Here is a 24,246-nt window from a genome sequence, read left to right on the forward strand (position 1 = left end):
GTCTTGAAAAACCAAACCAAACCAAGCAACCACAACCATCGAGCAAAGCAACTGATACCTGCTTCGAGAAGAAGAGTCAGTTTTCCTCAGTGAAGTGACATCGCACACCAGCCACGCCCTAAGGGAGGCCACATACCCAGGAGCAGTTGAACAACACAAAAATCACTCCATTGCTTTGTCACATTTTTGCATTTGGTTTTGTATTCTTTGTCTTATTGGTTATGCGTTTGTTTTGATTTTTTTGTTTTTGTTTTTTGTGTTTCATTAGAGAGAGAGAAAGAGAAAGCAGGTGAGTACGGAGGTGTAAAGGATCTGGGAAGAGTTGGAGGAAGGAAAGGAATATGATCAAACCATATTATAAGAGGACATTTTGATTAAAATACATAGACAAAGTAAAGAGTAGATATTGCTGAGCACGAAAGCGAGAGCCACCGTCATCAGATGGCCTGAGCCGTGCACTGCTCCACACTGCTCGCGCATGGCTCTTCAGGCTGAGTGGAGCATCTAAGACAAGGAGGCGTGAGCAATGGATGAATGTGTAATTATGATATCATTTTTCTTTCTCATTAATTAAATTTCTTAAAATTGAGTAGAGTATTTGCAACAAAATAATGACATCACAACGTGAGGCTTAGAACATATGTAGGCAGCATATATAGCAACGGTTGCACAGAATTTTTGAAGAACCTAAAACCAATATCGTCTTTGAGATTCCTACATTACATTTGTAGTCAGTAATATCAGGTCCAGGTAGACTATGAATAGAGATGTAAGTGGAAGTCTCTAGAGAAATCAGTGCAAAACAGAACAGAGGAGTGGATGGCACGGAATACCAAAATACTACTTGTTTAACATAAAATGACTGAAAAGGGGGTGATACGTAAGAATACGGTCAACAGCAAAATGATACAAACATAAAATCACATATACTTATAATATTACAAACCATCTGCAAACAGAATAAGCACTCTAGTTCCAAGATGGAAATTACCAGATAATAAAATAAGACTGATTTATTTCCTTCACAATAAAATAACGCTGATCCTCCAGACGTTTCAGAAATTCAAACACAAACAGACTGGAAGCAAAGGGATAGAAAATGTTATACAAAACCAGTCACAGGGACAGTGTCATAGTGAGGATCCAGTTTATCCAGAAGACGCCAATCTCCAATGTGTATGAATCTAATAACAATCTTCACAAGAGAGTGACGCAGAAAGACAAGATTCGCACCAGAGTTGGGAATTTTAGTCTTCTTTCTCAGTAACTAACAAAGGGAACACGCCTATAAAAATACAGATTCAAGAGATATTCTCAATTTATTTGATCTAAGTCATCTACAAATATAGCTGTCCACTAAAGAACGCATGGTTTTCAAGAGTTCATATACTACTCATACACTTATTAGGCCATGAAATATGTCAGTAAAACCATATTAATTATATGCTTTACACTTACTAATTAAAAGTTGATAATAAATACCTGGGAAAACTTGGAACCGATAACATGTACTTTTAAGTAATGTATGGGTCGAAAAAGAAATAACAAGAGAAATTAGAAAAGGTTTTACTGAATGATAATAAGAATGTATCAAAATGAGAGAGAAATTCCTGAGAAGTATTTAAAGGAGAGATTTTGCTTTAAAATGTTGATAATGGATAAAAGTTCTAAAACTATTCTTTAAGCTGTCACCCTAAGATGAAAGAAAATAAAAGACATTAAAATTAAATCCAAAGTAACTAATAGAGAAACCAAAAGCTACGAATTAAAATCAGCAAAATGTAAAACAAAGAAAAAGAATCAAGTAGTCCAAAGTTGATGCTTTTTATGCAGTGAAGTCGTTCAAGGTCCAGGGAGCAAACATTTAAAGCTGTCAAAGGTTAAAGAACATGTATCCCCTCGGATCCTATAGGTCTGCTTGTATTCATTGTCCTAGTGGTTCCTCTAGGAAGTGATACACAGTTACCATGTCTATACTGGCTTATTTCTAATGAAATGCAAAACATTATTCCAGTATGCACCCCATTTCCTAACCTGTCAACATGCTATCATGATGCCTACCAAATGTACCAATATATTATAATTATATAACAAGTATATATAACTTGCTACAGTTACTGATATGATTTTATATCTTTTAAAGAGAGCATAAGAAAGATCAAAAATTCCTATGTATGAATATAGTAAGTTGCCTGTATTCTGTGTTTTTTCATTGAGCAAACACACAGTCATCTTTATCTCAGCTCTTTGTTTTTGTTTTTTAGTATGGATTCGAGTTACCGAGTGGTATCAGTCTCAGCTTGAGGGAATTCCTTTAGAACATCATTTTAGGCGGTCATACTTGCAAAGGGTCCTTGGGCTTTGTTTAGGGAGCAAGTCTTTATTTTAACCTTGGGAAAAGAGGTTTGCTGGATATGGGTTTCTGTTGGCAGGGGTTGGGTTCAGTTCTTCAGACATCCCTTACTGGCCCTCCAGCCCCCATTTGCTCTGATGGGAAACCAGCTGTTAACTCCTTCTGGGGTTTCTTGTATAGAGACATTGTTTCCTTTCATGGCTCTTAACAGCATCTCTGACTTCCAACAATGCGTGTCTGCATTATGTAAGGTTTCCCTGAGTTTGTTTCACTCGAACCACATGCTGGTTGAGCCTTGTGAACGTGTAGATTACTAATCTCAACTTAATTTGGGAAATTTATAGCCATTCTTTCACCATATGGCTTTCCACGTTCCTGATTTCTCTCTTCTCATACTTCTATACCCATGTGCATCTCACCGTATTTTGGAGTTTCTGATGGTTTGGAAATTTCTCTTCTTTTTTCTCCATGTTCTTCAGTCTATATTGATCCACAAGCTTATTAATTCTTTTTGTCAATTCATATATATTGCTGAGCCTTCTTATGGGATAGCCTCATTTAGACTATTGCAATTTTCAATTGTGCATATAGTTCTTATTTTAAAACAAACTTTTCATTATAAAAATGCATTTAAGGCACACAGAGAAATTACAGACAGCACCATGAATTCCCAAGCATTTCCCCATTATTAATTTCTAATGTTAGTAAGGTACACTGATGATGTCCTACTTCTGGTCCTTGTCATGAATGGTATCTTGAGTGGGAAGCTGAGTGTTTTGTGTACTATATTCCAGTGACTGGGTGGTTGATTCTGTCCCTCTGGTGCTGGTCATTGTTCGGGTGCTTATGGCTTTAATGGACCCATCTGAAGACATCTTCAAGGTCTGTTTTCTCTATAGTACTCAGACCATGGTGTTTCCGCTCAGGTTTTTGCCTCTGTTTTACCCTTTAGTTTTTTCACTCACTGCCTTAGGACATCCTAAGTCACTGATCAGAGTATGTACTTGAGTCTCCACAGACCATTTCTATTACACATGGTTGTTTTGCAGACTTCCTTCATGGTGTGCGTGGGGTGCTACAATATCTGACTCCCTTCACGGTGTGCGTGGGGTGTTACAATATCTGAATTTAGCCAGAAGTGAGTGCCAGCAGCTCCTGGGTGCTTTTTCGTGACCCCCCTGACAGGATCTAACACTGAGCTCGTGTATGTCTAAACCTTCAAGATGGGAGGTGTTTTGCTTTCATGTTTATGTTTCCTTCAGTGACCCTGCAGGAAAGCTTACTTATGGTTCAGCTAATGGTGAGTCAAACTTTCCACTAAAGTTCCTGGAACCAGTAAGATCCCCCAAGATTTTTTTCTGATAGGCTTGAATGTGACATAGACCTTTAAAATCTGCCCTATGACTGATTGGATTAGGGGTGTGCCCCAAATCTAGGCAAGCACTCGTCCTTGCAGATCACAAGGTGGTCTGTGATTCCGGCTGGACTTCCCACAACCACTGGCTTGTCACCATATGTCTCTAAATACTGTCTCCAGAAGCTAGAAGCCTCTTCTAAGTTGCGCTTATCAGAATATCATTATTTTTGACAAGAACCTTAAGCATGGGACTCTATATTCTGTTATGAATAAAGCTCATCTTCTTATACATAGCTCTGGAACTTTCCATACAGAACACCATGATTTCCTCCCCGGTGCAGAACTCCCCTATAGCTGAGGGTGGGTGTCTCAATGTTCGTGTGTGTGAGATCTGGCAGAGCTCTGGAACTTTCCATACAGAACACCATGATTTCCTCCCCTGTGCAGAACGCCCCTTTAGCTGGGTGGGTGTCTCACTGTGTGTGTGATCTGGCAGATGACTGTGGGAATGGATGGTAACTGCTAGTCTCTAAGGCTTACTTTTGAGACCTATAAGCAAGAGGGAGCAGGGACACAAGATAGGAGAGGAGAGGCATTGTTGGGTCACCAATATAAATAGGCCTGCTAAAGTTGGCATAGCAATTTGATCTGAGTGGGATATACACAGGCCTCTGGAAACAGAACCTGTGCTACCATGAGCTAAGATGAGGAACACTGGCAGCCGTCTGTAAGGATCCACAGATCTGGGCGGAGCTAAGGGAAGGTCCCCAAAAGAGAGACAATGAAACAAGATGGAGATCAGAGCCTGGATGTTTACAAAGCTATGAAGATCTGCTTGAATGAGTGTTTCTCTGTCTGCTTTACACTCAGCGTCTTGGCATGGCTGCTTTACGAGGAAGAGGTTGGCCAAATCCTTCAGAGAACTACTCCATAACTGCTACGACATGTACAGATGTGAGGTTTCGGTAATGGATGTATTTGACGATGACTTCGGGCCTATGAAATTGTTTAGAATTCCTTGAAAGCACAATTTATCAAGCAACCATAAGACGCCAAGGACCCTACCTCTCCTTTGAAAAATATAATTGGTACAATATGATACTGTATTCCTTTAAGTGGATCTGGAGAATAGTTCTTACAAACATACTTTGGAGCTGGAATGATACTTCACCATTTGAGAGCATTGGCTTCTCTTCCCAAAGGACCAGGGTTTGATTGCCAGCACCTTCATGGCAGCTCATAACCGCCTGTAACTCCTGCATCAGGGGATCCAATGCCCTCTTTCAGCCAGTGAGGACACTGAGCTCATGTGGTATGCAGACATAGATATAGGCAAATGCTCAAACATATACACTTTCTAAAATTAAAAGGAGTTGCTTCATGGTTTTGCCATTTAATTTCTATTTTGATGGTCACCTTAGAGCCCTGATCTCCAGGCTTCCTCATCAATAACATTCATTGTGGGACACAAGGCCTTCTATCTTTATGTTGTCATAAAACTTCTAAAGGTTTCACTAGGCTTATTGACTAAGTGGAACAGAGATGGTGAAGAGAACCGTATTCTAAAATACGCTTCTCTCTGGTGAAAAGAATTCTACACAGTTTGTTTCACAGCCTATCACCATGGCGTAGAGAATTACTACAGCTTTGTGGACTTAGTCACCAGTGGTCCAGATGCTCCCATTTCAATGATGTGGATGTTTGTGCTGAAGTGGCGTTGACCTGGGATAGATTCCCTGCTCCGCTTCCATGGGGGAGACACCACCTGTGAGGCGCTAACTGAGGAAAGACTCCTACAGGTTCCACAAAGCTTCTCTTGCTCAGTCTACAACCGGAATCATTAAGATGATGGATGAGAAAGAAGAAGGGCAAGAGGTGTCCTTGGCAGATTACCCTGGAATACGGCAATGGAATGTTCTAATCGCTCTTGGATCGGCCTCAGCCACTCCATGTGCAGAAATAGCTGATGCATCGGGTGCCAAGCTGCTGACTTCCCTCTCCAAGAAGGAGTGATCTTAAAAATCTACCTGGCGGGGCTGGGGATTTAGCTCAGTGGTAGAGCACTTACCTAGGAAGCGCAAGGCCCTGGGTTCGGTCCCCAGCTCCGAAAAAAAAAAAAAGAACCAAAAAAAAAAAAAATCTACCTGGCTTTGACAGCCAGTCAGTAGGTTTGGCAGACTTTCCTTTAGGTCAAGCGGCACCACTGTATCTGGTGTTTAGTAAGTCTTTAAGAGAATTACTTTCCTTTTGTAAATGTCTGCCAAGACTTTCCGTGTTCTATAACTGAATTTTTCATCCATTATTCCAGTCTACTGAGCCCTGTTGAAGCCTGCTTCTGTGATCCAACAGGTAATTAAGTTCAGCTTTATGCCATCTCAGAGTGCGACCCACATGTCGTCAGACCCATCAGGCCCCAGTTTTCTCATCCACGAAGTGGGGATAATCACAACGCCAAATCCAAAAGTTCCCTACCAGCATCAAACGAGTTAATTGGTGGAAATTTTGTAGTAAATTCTCGGTACCTTAAATACCATGCTATTAAAATTATCCAAGAATTTATTTAATATAAAGAGTTTAAGCCAAGACCAAGTCCTACATCTCAGCACCTAAGCAGGTATAAGCCTCCCCCATGGACCAGTGGGCTCATCATCAAAATTATTAAGCTTTCTTCTTTATCCAGGGGCATTACTGCTGCTGGATACCATATTTATCCTCCTTGTGAGAATGAAAATGAGAGATTTTGTTCTATATATTCCTCAACTAAGGTATGACGCGGATTCTCATGATAAACCGTAGGTAAGTAGAATCTGAACATGAACTTTGCACTGTTGCTTCCTCTGTCAGCACCTGACACTCGGAATCCTTACAGACCCTGAAATTTCCTGTTTCTAATGCGAACTCCCTGTGGGCTCAATAAGTGCCATTGCATTAAATGGAAGTGAACCAGGCATGCATGCTTTACTAGAACTCTTAAAGTCTAAGGGAATGCATAAGTAGATGGTTCACAGGCCAAGAAGAAGGTTCGCCAAGGCATCCCCAGGGACAGGCACTGGGCTGAGTAGAAACATGTCAGCACTGGTAGAGGGGACCAGTCGGGCACTGGAAGAAGTGAGCATGTGTGTGATGGGATACAGATGTGTGCATTCAGTGAAATGCAGGGAAGAAGTGTGTGTGTGTGTGTGTGTGTGTGTGTGTGTGTGATGGGATACAGATGTGTGCATTCAGTGAGATGCAGGGAAGAAGTGTGTGTGTGTGTGTGTGTGTGTGTGTGTGTGTGATGGGATACAGATGTGTGCATTCAGTGAGATGCAGGGAAGAAGTGTGTGTGTGTGTGTGTGTGTGTGTGTGTGATGGGATACAGATGTGTGCATTCAGTGAGATGCAGGGAAGAAGTGTGTGTGTGTGTGTGTGTGTGTGTGTGTGTGTGTGTGTGTAATGGGATGGGATACAGACATGTGTATTCAATGAGATGTACGGGAGAAGTGTGTGTATATATGTGTTTGTGTGTGTGATGGGATATGGACATGAATGTTCAATGAGAAGAGGTGTGTGTGTGTGAGTATGTGTGTGTGTGATGGATTATGGACATGAATGTTCAATGAGAAGAGGTGTGTGTGTGTGTGTGTGTGTGTGTGTGTGTGTGTGTGTGTGATGGGATACAGATGTGTGCATTCAGTGAGATGCGGGGAAGAGGTGTGTGTGTGTGTGTGTGTGTGTGTGTGTGATGGGATGGGATACAGACATGTTTATTCAATGAGATGCAGGGGAGAAGTGTGTGTATATATGTGTTTGTGTGTGTGATGGGATATGGACATGAATGTTCAATGAGAAGAGGTGTGTGTGTGTGAGTATGTGTGTGTGTGATGGATTATGGACATGAATGTTCAATGAGAAGAGGTGTGTGTGTGTGTGTGTGTGTGTGTGTGTGTGTGTGTTAGGACACAGACGTAAGTATGTATGTGATGGGATGCAGGTACAGCCTAGTGGTATCTGCTGAGGTCAAGGAAGTAGCTAGTAGACCTGCCCTTGTGGAACTGGCAGTGAAAGCTGAAGCCCTGAGGAGTACGTGTTCACGTTAGTGTTCCTTCATACTGGTTGGCTGACTAGAACTTTGAGGTTGTGGAATGCCGGAATATTACAGGTTGAGAGCCAGCATCATCCTAGGCTACCTTCTTAACAGGCATTCATTATCAGCATTTGCATCCAACCTAGCATCTTTTTGACTTTCAGGAAAACCTTTGGGATATATTCACCTAGCAGACCACTAGCTTCTACAAACTCCAGCTCTAAGATAGTATCCTCAGATCGTATCTGAAACCCAAGCAGAGGTTACTCACATTGCTGGCACCCTGCCTCTTTGAGGTCCTTCTCAGAGGTATTTGGTAAACTTACTGATTTATTCTGTGAGAGTTAAAGTTCATGTTGGACCAGGAGATGTCTCCATGGATAAAAGCCCTTGCTGCAAAGGCTGGTGTCCTGAAATCAGTTACTGAGCAAGGAGAGGACTGTCTCCTACAAGCTGCCCTCTGACCTCCACATGTACACCGTGACATACATACACCCATGTATGTACACGCATGTGTGCACACACAGTGAAAGAGAGAAAAACAGATTTTAAAATAAGAATGTAACCATTTCTGCTATGAAACTTGGGATCCAGAGCAACCTTAGTCTATATTCCCAACCCGTGGTTCTTAACATTTGGCTCAAAATAAACCGATTCATATTTTCTTTGAAGCAAGAACTATGTTTTACCTCAATCTTAAGAACTGTTGGCATTGGTCTGGTGCTGCTATGTATTCAAATGCTAAATTCCATACCCCCAAGATCTGGTTGCTCCAGGACTAGAGTTTTCTCACATACACCAGCTTTTGTTGTTCAAACCTTGCCCCCCAAGTTATTGGTCAATAAAAGGTTAAAGTTTGTGATTGGTTAGTAGGGACAGAAAGGCGGGACTTCCTGGGAGGGAGAAAGGAACTCTGGGAAGAAGAAAGGAGAGGAGTCGGACCTAACTACGGGCCTGGAGGGGATAGCTAGCCACGTGGGCTGGATGGGGCTGGTTGAGAGTCTGCTCAGTTAAGGCCTAAGCGTTGAAATATTATTAAAAGGTGTCTGTGTGGTTACTTGGTGGCCGAGCTGATATTAATTTGCAGCATTGATTAATATGCGCAGAGTATTGATAGTCATTTTACAACTGATACTAGAGAGGTAGTGACGGTGGGTTGGTGCGAGTCCGTGAATAATACTATGTGGTAGTGGAGTCAATACCAAGTAGCTTTATTAAACGGATCGCCGCCTATTTTAACTGCTTAGTAGAAATTGGGAGGAAAGAAAGGGAGTGAGGAATAGCGAAAAACCGAGCAATTCTCTAGACCAAGAAGGCAGACCGCATATCGCTGTTACTCTGAGTCTCTGTCATGGTGACTGGGATGCGGCTGTTCTTTGAGACCCATTGACAGACTTTATGACCGATCTGTTATCTCCTTCCTGGAAGCTCCCCTTGCTCCCAACATCAGTGCAGACCAGGAGACCCATGACAGCCCCAGGGTCTGTGATGCCTCTCACCCAGCATGCTTATGGGCAGTGGGGCAATGGGAATTCTTGTCCCCCTGACAGCTCACAGTGAAAATAGACTATGCCTCTCCTTTCTGTGCGAGAGCAAACATTAAATGTAATTTCCATTTTAATCCCCTTGTGCAATGTGTGCAAGCATATTTGTTCTCCACACGTCGGAGTAAAAGAAAAACTTGGCAGGGTGATTAACTCTACAATTGATATTTAGTTCATCCCATTCTCTGTGTGTGCGCACGCGCATATGCGCATGCATGTATACATACCTATACTGCGTGTTCATGCATGTACCTGGTTCTTCATTGTCTGAGCTACCTCCTCAGCTCCTTCAACCTATTCTTGACTCTCAGGCTCAATTCTCCTCCAACAGTTTACAACTTGAGCCTCGGAGCTTTTCAAAAGTACCAAAATAGGGCTGGGGATTTAGCTCAGTGGTAGAGCGCTTGCCTAGCAAGAGCAAGGTCCTGGGTTCGGTCCCCAGCTCCGAAAAATAGAAAAGTAAAAAAAAAAAAAAAAAAAAGTACCAAAATAATGAGAATAAAATTTATTTCATATAGAGATTATGATTCAGTAACTTTTACTGGTCCCTCCCCACTACAGCAAATAACATTTCCTACATTTTGGAACCCGGACTTTCAGCGAGGGAGGGCGTACTCTACTTAGGGTCAAGCAGTGTCAACCACCGCTTTGACCAGTTCTTGCCAATGTAATCGCAGACTGATTCCCTTTCCAGAACCCCAGGAAGTAACCAACTTCTTTCCTTCGTTGTCACAAAATCTTAATGGTCCCTTCAAACAAAAATATACCTTGCAGGCCTAGTAACTGACCTATTTGATTCCAACATAGATCATAATAATTTACCAGTGCCACTCACTCAAGAGTCTGATTGCCTTCTTCGCCTCCGGGCGCTAGACGAAAAGGGCTTTTGCGGCTGAAAGGGTTAAGTGGATTTTATTAGAATGCGCTCCCGTTTCATTCTCTCCCTTCAGTTTCCTCACAAAAATGTTAATCTAATTGTGATACTATCAGTTTGATGACAATATGACAAGACAGACAAATTTGATTTTATTCTCCACAGAGCAAAGCATATGCTGTCTGGAAGGCCTCGACAGAGAGAAGGGCATAAAACAAATGGAGTTCATGAATATACAATTTTTATGGTACACAATAGTGACATCTAGACTTCAGAGACTAGGTGGGTGAGCCTGAGACTTTACTATTGAGATTAATGGGTACGTAAAAAGGTGCCAACAGAGGGTACTACAGTTTATGTTAAAAATGTCGATGTGGATAAGAATAATTTTCTTCTCAAGATGGATGATGTGCTTAATGGCTGGGAGACATTTGGGCTCAGTAGCAGCGCCTCCAAAGTAATTTTTTTGTTGTTATTGTAAATTATATAATCTTAGCTGCAATTATAGTTCTGCTCCAGTAAAGGTCAAGTTAGCGCCGTAGATGGTTATGAAGCAAAAATGGAAATTCCAATATGGATTCCCTTGGAGATAACTTATGAATGATTTCAAGTAAGATGATTTTTTTGGTAACTCTATTTCTCACTTAATGTGATACAGCAAGTAAAGACAGCACACATTAACAAAACACAAATTAGATTTCTCTAAGTAAACATGTATCTTGTGGACTACGTGGGGCTGCTGGAGAGAGGACAGTATGAAGGTTAAAGGCACCAGGCAAATGGGGACAGTTTATGTTGAGGAAAATCAGAAGCAGAAGTATCAGGGAATTCTTCTATTCTTCGATGGGTTTAAATCCCTGCTTGGGTTTGGTTTCCAGAACACGAAGTCCGACGTGGCTTCTGCCCTTGGCTCTCTAAAGTTTTCTCTGACATTGAGACTTAGCCCACCGTCTGGAAAGGCGTGGGCGTGATTGTCTCAATCACTGGTTGCTAAGCAGTAGGTTCTGGATCTTCCTGTGGTAATGAGTTTGAAGGGATTCCATCCAGGTCCAATTTTAATCTCAATCTTTTCCTTTATGTCACAAAGAAATGTAAATGCCAAGCTCACAATATGAAACACGTGGATGAAGAAGGTGCCAGACTTTAAAGATTTCTTTCTTTTAATATAGTTCAAAACTCTACAGCAATATTCTTAGAATTAATTGTGGCGATGCATCTTGAGAGCTTCGAGTTTTAATTATGCAGTTTTTATCTACTAGAACTTTCTCATGGTTCCAATCCACAGGAAAGTTTACAGGATACATTAAGAAATAGATGTGGCCAGAGTGACCTTTCTACTTTATAGATCACCAGTGATTAGAGTTGCAGTTTCTCCTACAAGATGCTAGTCCCGGCATCTCTCGGGAAAGAACTCTGCTGCTGATCCACCGCCCATGTACCCCTCCTTGTTCCCTTTCAAATTCATGGCCCCCTTTTGTAAGTACACACACACACACACACACACACACACACACACACACACACACACACACACACACGTATGTCCCTAAATGCATAAACACAATCTGCTCCATCTGTACAATGGTACTTGTATTTTTTTCCCAGAACTGACCATTTGGTATTGGATGACCAGTTGGTACCTGGAGAAGACTATTTCTTTGTATTTCAGCATTTCTCCATCGCCTTTATGTAGGGCTGAGGCCTCCTGGATCCCTCCACCCCCAGCCTCTGTCCATGTGAACATGTCTTTTGTTGTCCATGTTCAACAACCTAGGAGGTAATGTTGGCAAGATGCTGGAGAGATGGGTGGCTAAGATTACTCTCTACTGTACATGTGTATGAGATTTTCAAAGAACACATAATTGCTTAAAATAGATGGTGGAGACAAAAGGAGAAGTAACTTTCTCTGATATTTTGCAGCAGCTGGGTGCTCTGGAATTTTGCTCTTATGCTACCTGGCACTATTGTAAACAATGCTATCGAATAGTTGTCATTACGGTTTGTTTGTTTGTTTGTGTTTTAATTTTAAAGAGAGAGAACAAGTAGAATGTCAACTTCAAAGATATGATAAAGCCAACATGGAACTCAAAATAAACTTTAAAGAAATCCTGAGATTATTCCGCAATAACTCTCATGAAAACCCATCTGACTTTTTCTTTGAACCTGACTGTCATTTTACCTACAGTCCACGATAGCAAAGGGACATGCACTTTAAACCCAGCACAGATCAGATCATCCCAGGTCTAGTAAGATGGGACAGAAGGAAACGGTGACTTTCTGCTAAGCATGGCTGGAAAGGTGTTTGGTATGACAGGCTGTGTAACATGTTCAAGAGTACATCCATATTCCATCTGGTATCCCTTTGTGACAGGAAGCATGACTACTTGGAGGGTACAGTAGAGCTGTAGGGAGCTGGGATCTGTGTGTGATGTCTTGACTCTGTTAGCCCTGAGTTCTGGACAACACAGAGCATCAGCCTCTTTCCCATCACACACGGTGTGCTCCGCTTACTCACACAGAGGATTGTCATACATACATGCAAACACACAAATGCACACATATAATCATATTTGCATACACACATTCACAAACATACATACACATACACACAAACACATGCACACACTTGTATATTGACGTCCACAGAGAACTTCCTACAGATATATCTGTACAAATATTAAGTAGCAGTATTTTGCTCTGATGGAAGGATTAAAATAGGTTAAAAAAATTCTGGTTTTTTGTGACCGTGTTAGAAAGCCTTATGCTAAAGCAACTGAATTATTTTGGCTCAGTCTTGTTACTTGGGAAATATGTGAGTAGATGGATTCATATGTAGATAACCACTTGATCATGAAGCAATTTCTACCCCATCTCAATCCACTGTTAATTGAACATAAATCAATTTTATTAAATACAGTTTTCTTCACATTGCAGAGATGGAGTCATTCTTTGGAAGACATGTGATACCATCTCAAGCCAAATGTGTGTGCCTGTTCATGAACACATACGTGTGCATCTACACATGCATATGTATCCATAAATATTCTCATGATTTTAAATGCATGTGTAAATTGGTGATGTTACAGGCTCGGATCTCCACCATAAAGGCATGTCCCTTCAGCTGTGAATTTATCCTGTGATGCAGCCTCATGGCCTCAGTTTCTTGAGTTAGAAGATGACATCGAGGCACTGTACAGCCTTCAACACAGAGAGGAGAACTTCCAGTGTAGACAGCGGGGAGAATGGACGGATGAGTCCTCAAGGCCCCGGGGTTGACAGAAACCATTGGAGGTTTAGAAAGAGTTCTGCAAAGATTCTTGCTAGAACTCTCCAGGAGAATGTGGCCCTACCCCCACCCCAGGTTCACACTTTTGGGTATTAATATGGGAAGAGAGTGCATTCCGACTTTTAAGCCACCCAGGCTCAGGTAACTAAGAGGGCCATGCCCATACATGACATAGTCTTTGGTGTGACTAGGAAACATTCCCCAGAGGCTAATATGTTTGGACACTTGTCCACTCCAGCTGCAGGTGTTTTTTTGAGAGGTTGTGGAACCTTTAATAATCAGGACATGGCTGGGAGGGTGGGTTACTGTGGGGAAGGTGGACACAAGGGTGATGGCCTGGCGTGCTTCTAACCCCAGCTCCCAGCTTCCTGATTGGGGCCATGAACTGCACAGAACAAGCCACTTCAGCCACCATGCCTTCCTCGCTGATGGATTGTAGCTCCTGAGTCATGAGCTAGACTACACCTCTCCTTGCTTAAGTTGCCTCTGTTGTGTATTTTATGTCTCTGCCACATAAAAGTAACAAATGCACCTGCCAACAGGGGTCATTCTTTTCCCTCCTATTTGGTCTTCAAGTTTCTAGGAGTAGAGACATAGTAAGTTTCAGCCCTACTCTAGTGGGGTCTGAGAAGCTTGGCTCTGTATTTACGGAGCTAGTTTGATGGTATCTCTTGCTTCTCACCCACTGCTTGAGCCTGACTGCTGCTGCTGCTCTTTCCCTGGGAAGCAAATTGGTCTCTTCTCTCTTGAGTCTAAAACTAATTTCAAAAGGTCCCTGTTAAACCAGGCTCTCTCCTGTGTCTCCTGAGGGGTTAGAGTGAGCAAGCATGAGTTCAATACTCTGGGTGGGAAGTGGCCACCTTGAGGTATTTGTGATGTCTCTGAGGGATTCGGGGAGTCATTAAAAGGCAATCATATGGAGCAGACACCATCACAGACCATGCAGAGGAGCTGGGAGGGGTGGTCCTGTGAGAAGGTCCAACTTACATTTTAAATGGATTCCAAGGAAACAAAATAGTGCATGGTAAGTAAATCTAGCTAAAAATAAAAACATCCTTTCTGATCCACCAAGATGGCAAAAAGATCCACCATTTACTCCCACCACCATATACACAGCTCTCAGCCGATCCTTCTCCATCACAATGGACAGCACCTTCTACTGTCCCTTCTACTGTCCCTTATACTGCGAGCCAAAGCAGACTCTCCCTCCCATACACTGTTTTTCTGAGTCCGGCCAGCGCTCTGCTGAGTCTGTTCACATTGTTCTTGAGCCTTTGGATCTGGTTTGCGGGAGGAATGTGGAGAAGTTTTGAGCTTCAAGCTAGAGGATGTGTAGTGTGTTGTAAGTAGAGCTGGGTGGACTGCTGTGGTTTAAGCTCTGCAGTCTAGAATATAGACAGTCACGTTTCAGATAGGAACAAGGGCCTTTCAGAAATGGTACTCTTGTGATGTTCCCTGTTGACAAAGAACCCAGCTACACTTCACCCGTGGCTTGAAGGTTTGAGTGAGACTGCGTGCAGGACCAATGGACTAAGTTAATTTGGTGGAGGATACTTCAAGACAGCAGAAAGCATTCAGGTTTCAACCTAGCTGCTGCCCACTGATTTTATAGACTTTAAATGAGTGGTGTGTGAAACAGAAGTGTGAAAAACCGCTGGTGTGGGTAGGAAAGGAGAGTGAATGTGGGTAAAGTTGCACACAGGAGCAGAGGAGCAAAAGTCAGTGGGTTCAGGCCGTGAACAAGAAAAATGCCCTGTGTAAGAAGACAAAGTCCTGATGCTCGTGACGTATGACCAAGCCCCAAGTTCTCTGTGCTGACCAAAGGATCGCGATACAAATCGATCCATGCCTTCCGATTCCTCTTATTTGGTTAAAACTGCAAAGAGCCAGTGTTATAAATCTTTAAAGATCAATCATTAGGGCACAGTGAACCCTTTGTACAATTAAAGGAGATAACTTTTTTTTTTGTGGTGTTGGTTTGGGGGATAAACACAGTATCAATGATTGTGGGGACAGACCTAATATTGAGCTTATTGAATCCTATATTTAATGTATATTTTACACGGTATTGTATGACATGTAAGTTTTCACCCCAATGACAGGGAATGATGAAATATTTCATTAAGATAAAATCAATAAAATTTGCAATGAGTTTAAACAAACCCAAGCCAATAGACCATTCGACCAAGGCAACATGAGGCAATTCGCATGGGTACCCTCTGCTCATGGAACTTAAAAAAATTTTACCTACTAACAGTTGGATGATGTTTGTTAACTAAAAATTACCATTTTTGCAATTCTCAAATGTATAAAAGAGCTGAAAGATAAATGTCTTAGCATACTTATTTAATTTCTGATAATTTCGTACATTTATACAGTATATCTTGATCCTATCTGTCCTGATTCCCCCTTCTCACTCCCTTCATACATCCCCTAACACAGCCTTTCCCAACCTTACTGTTTCTCTCTCTCTCTCTCTCTCTCTCTCTCTCTCTCTCTCTCTCTCTGTCTCTCTCTCAGAATACCTTGAGTTCTGTTAGTGCTGGTTGCTGGAGTGCTATCTTGCTGGCTTGCTCTTGTGGAGGTCTTGTGCTGGTAGCCACGGCTGGAGCAAGTTCATGAGTGCATCGGCCATATCTGTGAGCATATCAGCCATGAAGTTCTTATCCAGAGGAGAGCATTTCACAGCCCTCTCCCCTCTCCTTCAGCTCTGACATTGAGGGGTTTACCACTCTTTTTAAGTGGATGGATGTGAGAGAGGAGGATAACACAGACAAGGCTAGAACGATTTAGCTGAAGTTGCTACACTGCCAAACCACTAACGGTCTCCAGAGATATGGAAATAAACTTGTTTCAATATATTTCACTACGATCTGATTGGGAAAATGAGTAGTCATTTTAAAACATTGAGGCCTTTTTTAAGGACAACAACGAATGCCAATGGTTCTTTTCCATGAGAATTCCAGGGTCCCCCTCCCCCGATTGTTAACGAAGCTTGTGCGTGAGAGAGCAACCACTTGGTCCCAGTGCTTTCTTCAGATTCCTGGGTACCACATCTGCTTGTTTCAAAAACCACACTGTAATTTCAGGGAACATGTGTGGACTGCACTTTTGCAGTATGATATGTTGTCCAGAAAGTCCCTGGCCAGCATCGTCCAGGCGGCAGAGATCCATCAGATGGTGACTGTGGCAGATGGCAGCTTTTGTGGAAATCTAGTGACATATGGTCTGCATTCACGGTGCTGAGGTCTCCTTGTCACTCTGTGGCCGGATTGCAGCAAAAGTCCCAGTTCTCCCAGCCTCTGGTTTGTGTTGCCTAGACCAGTCCCTGTAGCTTCCGGTTTAAAAGACCACACCCCTTCAGAGATCACGTGCCACACACAAGCCGGGTTGTCTGTTCCCCGCTCTTCCCTCTCCTATGATCTCTCGTCTACTCTTTGCAACATGCCCATGCAACACTCGGGAGTCTGTGGTGACTTCTAATTAATAATGAGATTCCAAGCCAGGCTTGGCTGTGAGTGTGCAGGTGATACGCCCCTTAGAGAGCCAAGGGGACCTCCCTGACCCTCTTTCATCTTCGTCAAGTAGCCCTGTCCGTTTCTATCCCTTTCTATCTTTGCTCCATAATTTTTTCTTCTTGCCAGGACCCCGGCCTTAACCTTCTCCACCGCCTTCCTATTCTCTGCCTTCCTCTCCCCTGACTGAGGTCTTCCACGTATTTTACACCATCTACCTCCTCCAGGACGCCGTCCTCAACCTGTTCCCTTCCCAGAGTTGTGGCAATCTGGACTTTTTTTCATCAGTCTCTGTCTTGTTAAGCAGATCATAAGCACTTCAATGCCTTATGTGTGTGTACATATGCATATGTGTTACTGGGGTGAGTGCCATGAGGAAAAAAGTTATAATTAATTTACTTCCAACCTCTTTTTAAATTGTCGTGTATTGCGATGTGTGTGTGTCCGCGTGTGTGTGTCCACGTGTGTGTGTGTGTGTGTGTGTGTGTGCGCGCGCGCGCGCGCGCACGCGTGCATGTGTCTATGCCTGTGTGTGCACTTATGTGCCCGTGCCTGTCTGTGTTTCCTGTACCCCTTCCATCATTTGGGTCCCAGTGAATGAACTTGGGTCTTCAGGTTTGGTGGCAAGCACCACTGAGCCACTGATTAGAGAATTGATTTTATGTTCACGTTTCCAAGACTCTAAATCTAAACCTGACCATCTGAATCCGGGCGGGTGATTCTCTTGGGTTCGGTGGGTTTCCTGATGGCAGATCTCAGGTAATCTGGGGGAGTGCCATTGCCCCAGAACTCCTTCTGGCCCATCATGAGGGAGGAGACCATCCTTCTCCTTCAAGGAGAGCATGATATCATAAATATGGTTTAGGTGCTCTGTCTCAGAATACTACAGAGAGTGCCAAGTGCATAATCCGAACAAATACTTCTCTAATGAAATACATCAAAGGCTCCTAGTGTCCTGGTTATACTACCAAGAACAGACGTTTTTGGTCAACATGCTGTACTTTCTTGAAATACCGTGTACCTTGTTAATAGGTGTGTGCTGTTAGAGCCGTAGGGTGCTCAGTCCAAGAAAGCACTCACCCTCACAATCTCAAATTTCAGTTCTTTTGCACCAAGGTGGGGGGGGGGGTGCCATATGCTCACCCTTCTCTCAAAGGCCGTTTAAACGATAGCGTCTGCACTTCAGTCCTACTGCATATGAGTGAAGCAGGTGTGGTGTGGCCCTCAGAGCATCCTGGCGTGTTCGAGGGTGAGTGCTATCTCTCGTGGGCACTCTCTCCGGGATTCATTCTCACCTCATTTGCTGAGCGCTCTATCATTAAAGTGTCATTGAGAACTGACACCACTTAATTTTAGCAGCCTTCACTTCTCGTTTGCAGCTCTAAATGGAGAGGGGTGCACGTGACCGAGAGGGGGATATTTTTACACCTCGATCAGCATTTTATCTAACAAAGCAGCCTCCTGAGGAATAGAGGATGACCCATCACCAAACCAAACCTTCCTCTTATGCCAGCAAATGGATGTGCCCTCTTCGGATTGCAACATCTACTCAGGAGCCCGTCATGAATATACGGGTGGGCACATTCTCCAGATGCTCGTGTTCTCCCACCTCTCAAAATACCCTTGGATTTTTATATCGGGCGTGGTCAAATTAGAAAAGAAAAAGGAAAGAGAGTGGCTTTAGAGACCAGCTGTCCCCTGCAGGCCAGAGTGGAGCCTTTTTACCTCTTCACAAATTACAGAGCTCTGGAGATTTCCCCCCTATTAATTGCATAATTGCTTTTCCTGCCAAAGTAATTTGAACCCTTGGGGGTTAAGAAAATCACTTACTGTGAAATAGTGGCAGTTTTTAACCCATTCAGCTGGCAGTTCTTCGCCCAATTAAATGTAGAAGGGACTTTGATGCTGCCCAGGGTGTGTGGGTTTCTGTGGCTGATCAAATCTGCGCACTGGGAAAGGAGAGCCTCTGAACCCTGATGGAGTCATTACCCTCAGTTCCGCACATCTTAGCTGTCTGCACTGCTGTTTTGCACAGGAGAAAACTTTATTTAAGCGTTAGCTGATCTGTAATACTTGTGTCTATCTGTGCATTAAAAAAAAATCAAAACTGAAGACATCATTGGTTTTGGAGAATATTTGGCTGCTGGGAAAATATCTTGTTGCATGCTGACTTTCAGAGCCGATCAAAGGCTTTTCATAGAAATCCAAGTTATTATCCTAAGGTATGAAAACTTGGGCCTAGAGACTTCATAACTTTGCCAAGGTCACACCTGCAAGTCAACTTCTGGATCCCAAATTATCCCTGCCTTTCTTCTTCTTTGTTTCTTGCTTTAGTACAAGTCACATTGCTACCGTTGTAAATGATTTGTAAGAAGCAATTCAGCGCAAAGGTTTATAGTTCTAAATTGTAGATACTCTTGGAGTTTGCTGTAAGTTAGACAACTGACCTATCGCAGACACTCCTTTCTCAGAAGAATACTTTTATTGCTTCAAAGAAGTGGGGTCTAGCTGGCCACAGACTGGCCTGAGAGAAACATCAAGGGGTATTGACTTTTCTCCCACATACCATCTAGATACAAGGATTTCTCACTGTTTAATTTCGAGGTTAACTGTTTTAGTCATTTCTACTCCCTTTAGAATTTGTCTTAATTGTATAGTTCCTTTTCCCATACATTTAATCATCGGATAAACCAATTGACAAAATCACATAAAGTTCTAAAATTAAACTAAGCCCTTCAAAAGCTCAAATGCATCAGCTGTAAAATGAGTAAGGCTATCCCATACTCACAGTCGACATGTTTCCTCTTAAAGAATCTCGTCCGAAGACCTGGGACAGGAGGTCCATGTCAGAGCAGTGGCTGTGAGTGGTGCACAAAACCCTGGGCCAGATATCAGGCATAGCCAAAAAAATAAAAAATAAAATAAAATCATAAAATGGGAACTAAACTTTCAGTGGGTGTGACAGGATAAGGTGGAAGATTCTGGCTTCAGGAATGCGAGGCTTTAGGGGTGGAACAGGTGCAGAGGGAGGGATGAGGGAAGGAGGGATGGAGGGATGGACAGATGGAGGGATGGAGAGAGGAGACTGGGGTATCAGACTGTTTAGATGCACTGCTCAGCTACTCTTTATTGGAGCATGTGCAAATTGAAAAAAAGACATGTCAGGGTGTCCAGGACAGAGGGGACTAAGCCGGGACCAGATATGATGGCCATATGCTTTCCTGTCCTCTGCATATAAGGCCAACCTCTGGACACAAAAGTCTAGTCATTCTCTTTCAAAACCCCAAATATCCTTACCCATCTTTCTTCCTTGTTATCTTAAGCCACATTAGCAACTGCAAATGGCAGGTGCAGGGTAGGTGAACTTTTCAACTGACTTTAGGCTGTTTCTGTTACAAACAAATTCTCAACACAAACAGTCGTTATTCACCCTGGCAATTTCTTGACCTTCTTTAGGGCACAGAACCATGTCATTAATCCAGGCCGAGTGGCACTCTAAGCCACCGTGCTCTTTTGTGTTCTTGTCACCGACGAGATCTAAAGTAATTGGGTCCACCTTTCCATCTGTGATTGTCAAGCGGTACTGCCATACTGGGGACGCGCCCCAGCCTTGTTCTGAACTCTCACTCAAGGTGTCCACTCAAAACGGACGGGCTGGAGAGATGGCTCAGCGGTTCAGAGCACCGACTGCTCTTCCAGAGGTCCTGAGTTCAATTCCCAGCAACCACATGGTGGCTCACAACCATCTGTGGTGGGATCCAAAGCCCTCTTCTGGTGCGTCTGAGGACAGGGACAGTGCACTCACGCTTTGGAGACAGGTGGAGTCTGGAAGAAGATAGAGAGGGAAGGAGTCCAGCACGTGGTCTGGGATGTTAAAGAGCTGAATGGCACTCGTGTGTAGCACTGCAAGGAGTCAAAGACTGGATTGTGGGGGTCCAGGAGTCCAAGACTGAATTGTGGGGATGCTAAGCTGCTGGCTTTGGGAATGAGGCTATGAGGGTAAAACATGATCTTGGGGCTCACTCTTCAAGGTGAACTAGAGATGAGGAGACCGGTGACAGAGTCACCTGTATGAAGCAGCTCTACCAAGGCACATCGAGCAGTCAGAATAGGTTTGCAACAAGAGTGGGTGCTAAAGGCCAGGGTGCTAAGACCAGGCAGCTTCTTCCTGGATCCCTGGGCGAGAGAAGTCACGTGCCTAGCTGACTGTTGGGGTAGCAAAAGAAGGATACAGTTTTTAATTCTGCATAATTTACATTTATTTGTAACGAATCTGAGACGCTTTTATAAGTCAAGTAGTGAAGTCAAAGACTCTTCTTCTGCATGGTGGAGTAGGGGAGTTGAGTGGTTATCAAAAGAGAAAGACTAAAGGAAGAACTCGGAGGGTCGACTCTTAATGAGAGTGACAGACAATGTGTTAGGACAGCGAGGACAAGCAGACAGGAAACTGAGCCTGGAGCCTCAGAGGCCTTAAGGAGGGAGGGTTCTAGAGAAGGTGGCCAAGCTATCAGGGACCACAGGGAACTGTTTCCTAACTGAGGGAATCAAGCCACTCACCTGAGGATAACAGAAAAAGACAGACCGGTGCTCTAATGAAGGCAAGAGGGTTATTTTAACTCAGAGTTTCAAATGATGACCGAGGGCGATGATGTCCTTCTTGCTGGTGAATCACAGGCAGTACAGGGCATCACTGCAGAGAGAGAGAGAGAGAGAGAGAGAGAGAGAGAGAGAGAAAGAGAGAAAGAGAGAGAGAGAGAGAGAACAGGCAGACAGAGGGAAAGGGAGACAGAGACAGACAGACACACAGAGACAGACACACACAGAGAAAGAGAGAGAGAGAGACAGAGACAGAGACAGAGACAAAGAGGCAGACAGAGGGAAAGAGAGACAGAGAAAGACAGATATACACACAGACAGACAGACAGACACACACACACACACAAAGACAGAGACAGAAGGAGAGGGAAAGGGAAAGGGAAAGAGACAGACAGGCACACAGAGAAAGACAGAGAGAAACAGAGGCAGACACACACAAAAACAGAGACAGAAGGAGAGGGAAAGGGAGGCAGAGAGAAACAGAGAGAGACACACACAGAGAAAGACAGAGACAGAGAGGGAAAGGGAAACAGACAGAGACAGAGAGAGAGAGACAGAGGGAGAGGGAAAGGGAAACAAAAGATACAGAGACAGACAGACACAGACAGAGGGAGAGGGAAAGAGAGACAGAGACAGCGGCAGACAGACAGAGACAGACAGACACATGCACAGAGAAAGAGAGTGACAGAGACAGACAGACACAGAGAAAGAGAGACAGAGACAGATACACACACACAGAAAGAGAGAGAGACAGAGACAGATACACACACACAGAAAGAGAGAGAGACAGAGACAGATACACACAGAGAGAGAGAGAAACAGAGAGAGAGAGAGAGAGAGAGAGAGAGAGAGAGAATGAGCCCATGCTTAGGTGCTCGTCTCTCTCATGAAGCCACTGGCATCTGGGTGTGAGTGTCCCACCACAGTGACCTTGTCTAGACCTCTGTACCTTCACAAATAAATGGTGCTACTGTTACACTGGAGTGGATCGGATTTCCACTTTCTTAGTATCCTACAGTGCAGATTGCACTCCAACACAAGTTACAAAGATACAAACCCTGTGGTAACCAAGATACTCAGGAATCTTGAAGGAGCCTGGCCCAGATAGGAAGGAGAAATAGGGGCATGAGGGGTGTTTGAGAGAGAGAGAGAACCAGCCTATTCTTATGAGATCAGTGATCAAATCATGAGGAAGAGAGAGATGATGGAGCAAGGCTTAGGATGGGTAGCCATGGGGAGACAGAGGCCTGGTGGAAGAAGGCAGCCATGACAGGTGGGAGTGGCAGTCCCTTGGGAACTTGCAGGAAGGGGGAAATGCTGTCTGCGATGAAGGGGAAACTGAATGGCCCCATGAAGAATAACAACAGAGAATCTATCAGTAGCTCTCACCCAGCACAAAAATACTCAAATAGAGCAAAGACACTTCAGTATAAGACCTGAGACTCTGATACTGTTATGGGAAAATGGAAAATGTTTCCAGACATAGGCATTGGTAACAGCCTTCTGAAAGGGGTCTCCAGAAAACCGTCTCAAGGGTTCACAAATAGGTTGCATGAAGTTCAAAAGCCTAACACACAAAACGACCAATCACCAGAGAGGAGAATCAACCTTCAGGATGGGCAAAGTCTTTACCGCCTTATGTCAGACACAGGGTTGCAGCTTAGAATATATAAAGAGCTATAAAAATTGAACAACAAGAGATGGAGAGGCAGCTCAGTGGTTAGTGACCAGTAGCACTGGCTGTTCTTCCACAAGACCAGCACTAATTTCTGGCTCTCACCTATCTGTAATTTCTGTTCCTGGAAGAGGACACCGTCCTCTGGCATCCTTAGGTACTAGGCGTATTACAACATGCACAGCTACACGAAATTGAAAATAAAAAATTAAACACCAACAGCCAAATCATCTATCCAAGGAATGGGCTAAATGCACTGAACAGACGACTCTCAAAAGAAGAAATCTAAAGACAAGTACATAACTTTAAAACTGTTCAACATCTTCCCCACCAGAGAAACATAAATTAAATCTACTTTCAAATTACATTTCACCCAAGTTAGAAGGAACAGCATGAAGGGCTAAAAGAAAAAAAGGACAGCAAATATTGTCAAAGGAGGAACACTTACTGTGTGGGTTAGGAGTGGAAACTGAAGCCACTACAGAAATTAGAATCAGGGGTCCTCAAAAAGCTAAACATACAAATAGTGCATGTTTCAGACATGTGACTCCCGAGTATACTCCAGGATTCTCTGTCAGCGTGCCCCAGACAGACTTACTCATCAGTATTTGCTTCTGCCTGACTCACAGCCACCAAAAGGGGGACTAACTTCGACATCTACCAACAATCTACACACACTGTGGAGTTCTATTCAGCTATAAAGAATATAATATGACAGTTGCTGGGAAAAAATGGGTGGAACTGGAAACTGATAAGTACAATATGTCAGATTTGGAAAGACATGCTGCTTAGACGTGTGTGTGTGTGTGTGTGTGTGTGTGTGTGTGTATGTGTGTGTGGTGTGTGTATATGTATATATATATATATGTGTGTGCATGTTTGTGTATGCATATGTGTGTATGTATGCATGTGTGTGTATGTGTGTGTGTGTGTGTGTGTGTGTGTGTGTGTGTGTGTGTGTGATGTAGAAAACAGACTAT

General features: G+C 43.4%; 1 long non-coding RNA gene across 3 annotated transcripts in view; it reads left to right on the forward strand.

Annotated features, from left to right (window-relative positions):
• The window catches only part of LOC103692383 (uncharacterized), a 30,237-nt gene extending 16,984 nt beyond the window's left edge, over nucleotides 1–13,253 (forward strand). Inside the window, exons 3-5 of one of the 3 annotated variants that reach the window (XR_010057128.1) lie at nucleotides 10,360–10,476; nucleotides 11,800–11,971; nucleotides 13,129–13,253. This is a non-coding gene — a long non-coding RNA (uncharacterized LOC103692383). Of the gene's footprint in view, nucleotides 1–10,359; nucleotides 11,972–13,128 lie in introns of all 3 variants that reach the window. The other 2 variants (XR_595612.4, XR_010057130.1) reach the window with 2 other exon arrangements.
• The last annotated feature ends 10,993 nt before the right edge of the window (nucleotides 13,254–24,246 follow it).

Source organism: Rattus norvegicus, chromosome 13 (assembly GCF_036323735.1).
Source record: "Rattus norvegicus strain BN/NHsdMcwi chromosome 13, GRCr8, whole genome shotgun sequence".
NCBI classification, from domain to species: Eukaryota; Metazoa; Chordata; class Mammalia; order Rodentia; family Muridae; genus Rattus; species Rattus norvegicus.